Source organism: Opisthocomus hoazin, chromosome 7 (genome assembly GCF_030867145.1).
Source record: "Opisthocomus hoazin isolate bOpiHoa1 chromosome 7, bOpiHoa1.hap1, whole genome shotgun sequence".
Lineage (NCBI taxonomy): Eukaryota > Metazoa > Chordata > Aves > Opisthocomiformes > Opisthocomidae > Opisthocomus > Opisthocomus hoazin.
The window spans coordinates 53,261,891-53,274,103 of record NC_134420.1 but is presented as its reverse complement, the minus strand read 5'-3'; positions in this window follow the sequence as shown (position 1 = coordinate 53,274,103).

The following is a 12,213-nucleotide window of genomic DNA, read 5'->3' as shown; positions in this document are numbered from 1 at the left end:
TCAAGGTAAAATAATAAGGATCTTATCTGAACTAAATTTAAGTGGACAGGGAGACTACATAGCTGTTTAGACCCTAAGGCTCTCACTCTTTCAGCAACTATATCTGGCTAGCTTTCTGCAAGCCAGACTTGGCATATGCAGATAGCAGTTGCAGATGGGAGAGCCTGGGAATCCATGCAGACAGGAGATGGATGGGGGGGGGACACTTCTGCATGTAGGTTCAAGATTACTAACCTGGCTCGCGGTGCCATACTACTGAATCTCTGATGGATGCAGAGCCCTTTCCGCTTGCTTTTGAATACCTGAAAGTTCATTACCTCCTGCTAGAAATGCATCATTTTACTTGGGCAAAGATCTTTTGTGATATTGAGCAGAACCAGAAATCAGATCCCTAATGATAATGTTTATATATTTTCTACAAGGCTCGTTTCCCCTTGTAAAATGCACATGTCATGTTCCCTGATGAATGACATCACAGACCTTCATAAACATCTTTCTTTTACTATAGTCCAGGTGTAGTTATTCACCTGAGTCAATATATTTAGCACATTTAATTGAAATAAATCTATAAATCTTGAACAGCTGCAGCTTTGGGGGAAAAAAAATGTTTTATGGACACAGATCTATTGTCACCCCCCGCACAGCCACATTTTCACCTGCACAGATAAACACACAGACACCCATCATATATGACTCTGTAGCCATTCTCAGTAGTGTTCATTCCACTTTAAACCACCTGTCAAAACAGCCATTTAATTAGGTTAAGATATCTGGCTTTGTGAAAAGTTTTTACTGTACTCTGTTGTCCTTACTATAAAATTAATAGTTTGACCAACTTCTGAGGGGACAGGTTTTTGCACTTGTGAAAATCAAATTAAAGCCACCTTTGCCAAACAGGATAAAAAGAAAAAAGATCTTGGTGCCTGAAACTTCGAAAGCAACACTTCATTTATTACAATCTTTTTCTAGTGCCAAAGTACAAATTATGTAAAAAATGGAACTGCAGCTGCAAAGAAGCCATGACTGTAACATGCAGCACATCACCCTTGAGTTTGATGGGGCAGTTGCAAGACAATGAAGCCATCAAAGGACTCGCACTTTAATCCACACAACCTATTTGTTGTCCAAGCCACTGAGGAAGAAAAAGAGTCTGTCCATTTCACTGTGATCTCTCTCACACTTGAGTAAGTCTCATTCCTGTGGCTGTCAAGGTAACTTTGTGCTGGCCTCATGAATCACAAGCTCCCTGAATACCAGCTTAGATGGGACTTGAAAACGCTCCACTGATACAGGTCTGTGGGAATAACCTGTTTGTCAAGTGACAGCACTCAGAGAAAGGGCACGTCTAAGAAAAAGGGAGTGTTGTTAGGCTGTGGTTACATCCTGGTAACTCCTAAGGAACATGGGAGGAGCCTGCAGAGATAGGCTTATTTCAGTGGAAGCAAAAATGTCCAAATTCCCATGTCATTGATTCTACCTTGATCTGTCTGATTTCCTTCAGACTTGTGAGGTTCTTAAATGTAATTGGAGAAAAGCTTCCATTTATTGTGGTAGTTAATGCTGATGTCACTTCCTAATACTCTTATTACTGTGCTTTGCCAAAGGTCTATTTAGTATGCAGGCCACATTCTATAAACTTATTAAAAAATTAAGAAGATGCCTGAGGCTCTCACAATCTAATTAAGACACAGTTATGAAAGAGATGATGAAGTAAATCTTATCTGACAATGCATATTCAGGTTTATAAATTTTATTTTGGTTTTGTACTAACTGGTTGCTGATATGCGTTGACTGGTAAGATTTTGGCCAAATTTTTTATTTTTATAGTAAGCGTGTGGTAGGAAGTTCATTCTATCTGAATGATGGCAGACCTTTCAAGAAAAAAAGAAAGAAATGTAATTAACAATTATTCAACTTCTGATAGTTACTCATGGGGGTTTTTTAACTGTTGGCTTGGTTTGACTGCTCACAGCAGAGTGGGTCACTTGTGATAACACAATTTAACTAGGTCTTATCAATAAGAAATTTCAAACATACAGTGTTCTCATACACTCAAGTCTGCAGACAGAAAGACTATCCTAAGGTGTAGCTATCCTACAGCAACAATAATGTATAACTCAGGTCAGGTTCCAAATCTACCTTAAAAAGATTAGTGTATGAAAGCTTGAAGTTTAACTTCTACTTAAGCTTAAATATTGTCCAACATCTGTATAGCTGTGAAGTAAGCTATTTCTGATCAGACACCTCGTGATTGTCTGGAGACGCTTTCACTGAGACCCTTCATTTTTGTTCTCAGTGTAAGCCAATCTCAATCAGCAGTTTGCAATCTACCTTCCAAAGTCAACAGAAACTGGTTTTGAACAAATAAATAAGCCACTTACTTACATTTTATTCTTTCTTTTTCAAAACCAAAGCGCAACTTTTTTTTTTCTGCTAGCTTTTCCTCTAAGCTCTCTTCTCTTTATTTGTCTTTGTTATTGCTGTTTTCTGTAAATTTGTATAAAATAAGTGAGGTATGTCTTTATTTTCCAGGCTCATTATTAAACTTCCATGTGTGGATTTCTTAAAGCCTTTCTGGCTCCACGACGCTGCGTAGCAAAGCAGAAGCTGCGGTTTACCAAGAATGCTCTCTGGAATGCACAATCAGTGGTTACTCCGCAGTTTCAATGTACCTACCAATTGTTTTTCCAGTAACCAGAAAATGGCATGCAAATAATTTCTTTTTTATTTTATGCATTAATTCTACTTAGCTGATATCAATTTTCTGGATTCTGGTGGAGTTCTACTGCACCAAGTTGATCTCATTGCTTTAGACCTTTCCTTGCTTGTTTTATTTGTTATAGAACGGCTGCACCCTTTCTGCTCTGCAGAGTATTGTTTGTAGATTGCTATGCTAGGACTTCTCACTTGCTGTTTTTTTGTTTATTTCAAAAATGTTACTTTTATTCAGTTTGATACAATATCTAATAGGGATTTGCAGGAAAAAAATTCACACTCCCCCCTGCCCCCACTCCTAAGCATATACTACTGCAGTTTACTTTTGTGTCAGGTCTGATGATCATGCAGCTAGAAGGCAAGTTGGTTTGATCTGATCTGACAGAAAGACCAAAAATGTTCTGGTACTTCTGTGAAGCATAACCTCAATGGCTTTTGCTCCTGCAAGTCTTTCTAAAATTTTATAATAATCTGTATAACTTCTGTGTGGAAGAGATTTCCTGCAGATTTTTCTGCAACATATTTACTGACAGCACAATGAAAGTGCCAGCTGCAGCCCTCCTTGACTTGACCTGCCAGCATGACGTACACTGAACATACTCACCACAGTGGGGCTGTCCTTCAGCTAGCCACACTTTCTGCCTTGTTCTTTAGTATCCATGTGTGCAGCACCCAGGATTTCAGTCCAACAAATTTAAACTCAAGACTCAAATTGCTAGCCTGGATTCTCCAAGTAGAGAGATTTTGGACTCCCATTCTTAGGTCATATATCTCTTTTTTTTTTACTGTTGGAAATCAGAAAACAACAGCTAAATTTTTATTTTCTTGCTACTCTTTTGCACCACTCTGGTTTCACAGTAAGTAACATATTTGTAACGTTGTCTTACATAAGAGTTCATCTTGCTTTCAGATAAATGTTGGATTTAGGTTAGATTCCCCTCAGAAACTAAGAACTGTGCTGGAAAGAACAAACAAGACACGGATTTGTTGGGATGCTTTTCTAATATACTTTATTCTTTCAGCTCAACTCATCACACAGAGAGAATGACTGAGAACCCATGTCTTAGGGGCATTTTCTGTTATGGATTCTGATAGGGACAATACACTACTTACCTAACGGTGCATGAATATAAAATAGCAATTAGATTTAATATAGCTGAATTTATGAGAGTAAGCAATCTAGCCTGTGCTTGAGCTACAAACTCAAACTCAGTTTCCTTGCATCCCCTCTTCAGTTGCCCAAACAATCAGCCCAGTGGTGCATAACCTCTTTCATTTTGTAAAAATTCTGTGCTGGGTGGTATGATGACTCAATATCTTATTCTTACTATTTTCTTATATCCTGGCCGCTGTTGCAGTACTGCTGCTAAAGTTTTAATTCTGTACTAGCTCATGGTGTGATCATTAATGCTTGTTCTTCATCAAAAGTGTAATGGATGTGAACAGTAATTGCACAGAGTTAAAACGGGTTAATTGGGCACGCAAGCTTCTCTGCAGGTCATCCACTTGGCTGTAAAATCCAGTGACACTGCAAAAAAGCATCTTCTCAGTAATAATATGACATCTCTATATAACACACAAAGCACACTGACATCATTCTGACAGAGTACTATGCTAAGCCATTATTATTGCCATGCAGAATTTTTTATAAATATCTACAAAGTACTTATTCATTTTGTTAGTGGTCCTTTTTACCACAGTGAATGGCAGAGAGAAAAAAAAATGTTTGCTTTCAGAGCATATGGCATGTATTTTATAGTTCAGTGAATGCAATCCAAAAAAATACTGCATGTGTCTGTGTGTGCGTATGACAAAAAATAGGGGAGGAAGGAGAGAAAGAGAGTTTCTGTGAATTTGTTTGATTATCTGTAGATTCTTTTCTCTATGACATTTTATTAATGCAGTTTTCACTTTACAGCTTTGCAGGAAAACAATGATCAGTATCTGAAAGTCCTAAGGCACTGAACAAGCACTAGGCACAATCACAGATATATTTGTATATATATCTGTAGCTGCTGCTACCTGAAAAGTAGCATTCAGCCTATAAAAGCTTCATGTCTTGATAACTCTCAAGTACTGTGACTGATGGCAGAGGCAGATGCCAGCAAGCCTCCCAGTGCAAAAAGCACTGTGCTACAAAAGCAGCTGACATTAATGGACCTTCTGTGGCACCTCTGTGAGTGAAGCACTCTACAATGAGAGTGGAAGACTCAGATTCTGACGGATGTCATATACTAAAATAAAGTTCCATCTTCTGTGTCTCTCAGAAAAGAAGGATATATTATCTAATGATGCTTAAGGGATGGAGTAATTTTAAGGCATAATAATGCTTCCACTTTTTAGTTGTGCAAGTCTATTTTATTAAGCTTATAAACAATGCTACATGTGGTTCTGGGGAAGGAAGGATGGCACTGGTTTCTGTATGTATATGTGTAAGCAGCTGAGTCCTGTTTGTTTATTCACACATTCATCTTCCCACCTGACAGCCAACCAGGTGAGAAAGGTACAGATAATAATACCCAAAATATTTGAACATACAACGTGACTCAAGCCATTGTATGTACACAGGAGACAGGACTGCACACTCTATACATGTTAAAAAGGCTTGTCATATAGTTACAAAAGCTCTGTCTCTGCTAATGAATTCTGGACTAGTATAACTTAACTACACACTGCAAAATTCTACTGTCTGATGCTCTTCAGAGGGACAAAACAAGTTCATAATCGTGTTTTTAATCACATTTTCAACCATGTGTTCTCATAAAAGTGCCTGTCTCTGCTTTTATAAAAAACATCTGCAGAAGGGATTTAAACCAGAATATTCACAATTGCAAAGTTTTGTCGGTGCAAATTTCTTTCATATAAATAAAGCTTTAGTTACTTAGGACATTTACTTCCATCCAAGGTAAAATCTGTCAATGTGCTTTTCACAAAGTAATTTAAAATATTTTGAAAAAAAAAATGCTGGGCACTGTAATATTACACGCTTACATGCTGTATATGTCTTTTTGCCTGAGTAAATCATGAAATAAATAATAGTTCATTGGAGGAAGCCCTTCTTGCTTCATTGCATGCTAAATTTTATATTAGCAGGATTTTGTATATGCATCAGCATGGACATACAACTCATAATAGCTGCCAGTGTCATTTTACACACATCCTTTAAGCCAGTACTCTCTGAATATTTTACAAACAATGATTAAAGCTCACAGCCTCATTGGGCTTGTATAAAGTATTACCTATCTATCACACAGATGAATAGAATTATGTTTTAGAGAAGAGTGCAGAGTCTGGTGTCTCAAGCCCCGCTGTAAATAAGGCATGCCCTGATAGCTCTGAAGAAATGTTTCAACACTCTAGGTACAGATCTGATTGTACAAGCCAGTGGTTAATAAAGTAGTTCATTAATCTGCAATCTCTTATCTGGCTGTAGAAATTATGTAGGCCTTTAAAAGTACATAGAGTGTGGTTGTGCAGAATAAAAGTAAAGGGACACAGTCAACCTGATATATAACAAATCACTGAATATGAGCTAAAAATTGGTTCTAGAGACATTTACAAGAGGCTGGCTGCTTCCTAGATCTTGCAGAGGGATTATTTGTAGGTAAATCAGATATTTCTGGCTTATTTCTGGCAGGTCATAATCCAAATATTTTTCTGCTCTGACCACTTTGAGGTTCAAACATCTTAGATATAGAAACTTTCCTTCCCTACAGAGAACAGCCATTCCATCTGGACTTATACAAGCTTTAAAAGAGTAAAAAGATTCCTTGTGTGCTCCTCCCAAGATGCGTGCACGCACAAAGAACAGATACTGTTTGGCTACAGGTAAATATTGTGCTTGGATGAATAGGGAAAGTAAAAAAAAAAAATAAAGGTGTTTAAAAGTGAGAGAAACTCTGCAGGACTGTTTCCCTGACAGTGCAAATAGCAGACTATTCTTTAGTAATGTTGTGCATATATAGACACATTACACCTGTCCGAATGTGGAAGCTGAGTTCTTGCTGTGGGTGAAAAACTTCGAACTAACTTGCACTTTTTTCAGGTGAAGAAAGTAAAAGACTCTGAGAGACTTTCCTTGAAGTAAAGTTAAGGTTATAAAGAAAATAATTACTTAACACTGTTTTTTTAATGCTCAGGTGGTAATGACACGGAGAAAATGCAATTCTCACTGAGGTCTACCATATGTTAGACCTCCTCTGGCAATTTCAGTTCAAATCTTTAAAAATCTTTTTCCCATGTATCAACTGGAAAATTTTTAACAAAAATCATTCTTCAGTAAAACAGTCCTAGGGGTTAAAATGGAAGACCAGAACTTAGAGATTATTTTTATTTTTCAGGTACCAGATGCACATTCAAAAGAAATTTTGAGACATGCTGAAAAACATAGAGAAAACATTTTTCCTTCTGGACATATTCATCTTTAGGCAATGGTGGGCAAAGTGCCTGTGTCACCCCAAGCACTCAGAGGGAACTCCCAAGGTGTCCAGAATAGGAGAGAACAGAAAAGTGCCCTGACGTGCGATGACAAATCTCACTCTTTCCTTGGAGAGTACTAAGGTGAGTAGAAGTGAAGAGGAGGAGCTACTGTTCCCTTAAAGTCTCTGCTTCATCCATATCTGATTTTTTTTTTTTTGAAATGATGAACTCCCAGTGGATTTACATAGTCCACTCTGAGCTGTATGTGTAGCGATACTACACATGGGCTGTATACACAGTTAGGTACACAGTGAAACTTGTCTAAAGTCCTACCCTAGAGAACCAGAAGATGTGCTGCTTTGCAGAGATGTTCTTTAGGTAAAGGTCAACTAAAATCCTACTAGAAACCTTGAGGATCCTTTAAATTACCTCCTTAAGAGAGTGAGCTATTTACTGGACATGGTCATCTGTGAAACTTTCACTGCTTTTCATAAAAACCAAGGATTCAGTGAGGTGAACTTTCAGCCATGCCAAAGCAGGCTTTTCTAAGTGGTTATTCTACCTCCAGGGGTGCCTGGAGCCAGTACTCCTTAATAATACAGGATGGGGAGTAGGTGGGGGGAAGCTATTAGCCTGAAGCACAAGTTTATTTTCAGGTTTAAAAAAGCAGAGGGTCTGAATAAAAATAAAACTAAAGCTCTCATCACCAGCACAACAACAGGAGTAAAAAAGATTAATATGATAATTCCTGGAGTTATTCTGTGTGCAATATGCAGAAATAATTGAGCATCAGTAGCAGAATGCTACTACTAATGCACAGAGGTCTGCCTCATGCTGTTCCTGGACTTCTGGCTGTGGAGTGTCTCAGGTGGCAATGAAGCTGTGCACATCCTCCTGTAATGTAGGAATCCTAGTAATACATCCTAATGGATCATCCTAATATTTCTCACTTGGACTTAAATGTGAGCATCTTGCTTTGTATTTATGTGAGCCTTATTTCCAGGCTCCAGTAGAGTTGCAAAGCTCTTCAGAGCCAGGGATAAGAACTCGATGTGACATTTAAGCAAACTCTGTACCATGCTTTCTTGTACCCTGAGTGGCCAGAGACTAGCCTTTATGCCGTTTGTACATTATGAGTCACTTTTGTCTGCCTTTGAACCAGTGTCCATAAAATGAAAGATTAATGAGATCATCTGCAGCCATCCCTCACACGAAAAACATTCATCCCCTCATCACTCTGCCTCTACAGAAATGACATTTAGCCTGCTCCGCACAATGATGTCTGATATTACCAATTGTGCAGGGCCGCTTCCCCCAGCCTCCCTATCCTAAAACTCATGCATCTGCACAAAAATGAGATTCAGAATCAGCAGGGATTTTTGAAAATTCATTGCCCTGCATAAAGCGCTCAGCCTAAATGATGAAATGACAGAAGCAGTCATTTTGCCAATGCCCCATTCTTAGTTCCAAAAGACTTAATTTCTGCTTTCCTGGTAACCTATTAAAACACGCCTTTCTTCAAGTCACAACAAATCAACAAAATAATTACTCTAAGAAAGCTAGGTTTCCAAAACTGCTTCCTGACTTTTTAACTCCTCCTTTTCTTTTTTTTTTTCTGAAAAATGACACAAAATGTTATTTCTACACTGGGCATAAAAGGAGATTTTGCAGAAAAAAAGAGAGAGAAAGAGATAAAGGGGTGGGAGGAGGGGAAGAATAAAGGAAGCAAGTAAGGAAGCAAGGAAAGAAGGAAGGAAAAAGAGGAAGAGAGGAAGAGAGGAAGGAAGGAAGGAAGGAAGGAAGGAAGGAAGGAAGGAAGGAAGGAAGGAAGGAAGGAAGGAAGGAAGGAAGGAAGGAAGGGAGGGAGGGAGGGAGGGAGGAAGGGAGGAAGGAAGGGAGGAAGGAAGGAAGGGAGGAAGGGAGGAAGGGAGGAAGGGAGGGAGGGAAAACGATAGAAAGAGAAAAGGCAATAAAAAGGAAGGAAGGGAACAAGAATCTTCTTAACTTTTATCTGCATGCAAAGTACATTCCATAAAGCACAGGAAACTGGGTCCTACGTACCCTGCGAACACATGTATTAAGTGATTTATGTTAAAGAAGAAGTTTCATCCAACTATATATTCTCACAGACTGTTTATTTTGGTTATGAAGGAAACTACAAATCTGCAACTCATAACTCATATAGCTCCTTTTTCCTTAATTAACTATTTAACTAAAAAACATCTGGTAATCTGCCATCTGCAATCATCTCATTCTTCAGATTTTCATTGCAAATTCCTTGTCATTAGGTTATCCAAAAGACCCTTGTTATAGGGGGAAAGGAAATTAATCCATGTCCCATTGTTCCTCGCTGCATAAAACTAAATCCTGTGCTTCTTTCTGTCTCCTCTGGGAATTTCTGTAGTGCAAGACAGAGCGTGCATTAAAGCAGAGATGTTTTAATGGATCTTTAGCTTTCTTACTGGAGGCTTCAGCAAAGGAAATATTCTGCTATGGTCACTGGTAAGCACAAAATATATTAAGGGATATGACACAGATGTTTTTATATCCAAGTTATTCTATGCCTCTACAAAATCCAATACAGAGAAGCTTACACTGAGAAGCTAGAAAGGGACTAATTCAAGGGTCCTGGTGTTTAGAACTTTTGCCTTGGTTAAGTACAGAAGGAAGCTCAGCCTCTAGCCTTAATTCAGACCATAAGAGTGACTTAGGGTCCCCTGTGGTTGCCAAATGTTCTTCTGCGGTAAATGTCCTCTGGTTTTTGTGGGTGCTCTTTTTCTCTCTTTCTCCATGTTCTTTGAAAACAGAGTAAATAAAAATGGCTTGTCCTAATGAATAACTTGTAATATCCCAAAACAGTTGTCTTCATACAACAGTCAGCCATATCTCATTCACCACTAGCTATATGACCCTCATCATTAGTACCATCACAATGAGTCATTGTCACCATTGGACTGAGACAGGGAAATACGATAGTTTGCATACCAGACAGGGGGAGAGCAGGTGTAACTTGCCTGGAAGTATTTAGGAAGGAATAGGAATCAAAAGCATCTTAAATCAATTTCTGGAGAACTAATTATCAGGGATGCTCTTTACAAATGATAAATCCAGCTGAAACAAAGCAGACAATGAAAATAATCCTGTTAGTTTGTTTCCAAGTAGAATGTTCAGCTATTTCATACAATGAATGCAGGATTTGAACACTGCAGCTCTCAGCAAGTCTACAGAGCTCTGTCTTCTTTCTTCTGTACATATGTCCCTTTGCAGTGTTTGAAGGAAGCAGCCTGACTTACTAAATCAAATAAAAATCTATAGATAACCATTCTAGGCAAAATAAACTAATAAGAGAAGGGAGGACGGGAGAGACCATAATAAACAGAGAAACAACTCTAAGAGTATTCAGATTTGAAACCTTATTTCTCTGTCTGCATGTGCATGTGACAGACAATAAAGCAAATGTAAAGAAGGGAGAGTAGTGAGAAAATAGCTGCAAATTTCTAAGTCAGATGACTGGATATCAGAGTAGAGAGAAAGTAATGATAAAGCTTTGGGTGGGGCAGTCTCATCATTAAAGACTCTTGTTTCTCGTTTATCTCAGCTCCTGTTATAAAACCCAGCAAAATGGCTCTTAGACATTGTAAAGCCGATTGCTGAACTGGTTTGGGGAAGATGAATACTGTTGTTATTGCTGCTTGCTCTCACTCTCCTATACTCTGTCTTGCTCCCTCACTGAGTCTGTATTTGGAACACTAGAAAAACTTTACTCAGCTAGCATGAGATTATATTTTTTACTAGCATTTGACATTTCCATGGTCTGTGATCACAGTGGAATTAAAGTGATATCGTCTCCACATGACTAACCCAGAGCTGAAAATCAGTCTCAGGAAGAAAACAAGGTAAACATACCTGACCACAGCCTTGTATCAGGAAGGGAGGTGACCTGAGATGGCCAAGCAAGGGGAGAGTATGGACAGGGAAAATATTCCCAACTGGAGTATAAATGACTTGGTTTATATTCTTTTAAATAGTTTGTGTGACTTCTAGTGGCCTTTGCTGCCTTCTGTGTCCCTGCGCCTTGAATTTGTGGAAGTCACTTGGACCTGTGGATGCAGCAGCATATTTACATGGATGTTAGCTACTGCTAGGCTTCTGTTGCAGAAGTGCAAGTCAGCCAGGGGTTAGAGATCGATGTGTCCACACATTTTCCTTAAACAAACACAGGGAAAAAAAAAAAATTTAATTGAAATTAACACAGCAACTTCTCTTTCCCCCAAACAAATGTCCCAAGACAGAATCACAGAATGGTTGATGTTGGCCTAGTCCAACCCCCTGCTCAAAGCAGAGTCACCTAGGGCAAGTTTCTCAGCTTTGTGTCCAGCTGGGTTTTGAATATCTCAAAGGATGGAGACTCCACAGCCTCTCTGGACAATGTGTTCCACTGTTCAGTCACCCCCGTAGGAAAAAAACTCTCTCTTTTAATGTTTAAATGCATTTTTTTGTATTTAAAGTTGTGCTGATTGCTTCTTGTTCTCTCACTAGATTCCACTGACAAGACCTAATGCATCTTGTTTTTAAGAATCTGGATAACATATGATATGCACAGTAGAGACAGATTAAAACAAAAAATTTCAAACCTCTACACAGACACACATATTTTTGCAGGGTGGATTTTTTCCCATTTTTCTCTCACTCCAACAATTTCCAGGACCTCTGAACTGTAGCATACTTCACACAGTCCTCACTCTGTGTTTGCTATGTATTTGCTCCTTGCTGCTCTCAGGAGCCTCCTCATCTCTGCTTCTGCTGGATGCTCCCAGCCTCCCCCTTGTCTCAGTCCTTGCTGACCCCTAGCACACTCTGTGGCATCCCTCACAACCACAGGCAGTCCTGCTTTTAAAAAGGCACAAGTTCCCCTTCCATCTCCAAAAGGGATCCAGAATTTTGCAGCAAGGAGAAGTCAAGCAGGTGATCTTCTTCCCTGCCATTCAGCCATGTTTTTTAACGGAATATAATATAAACAACGTACTGCAGAAGAACAAATAAACCAAATACCTTTCATCACTGCTGTGTTTGCTGACT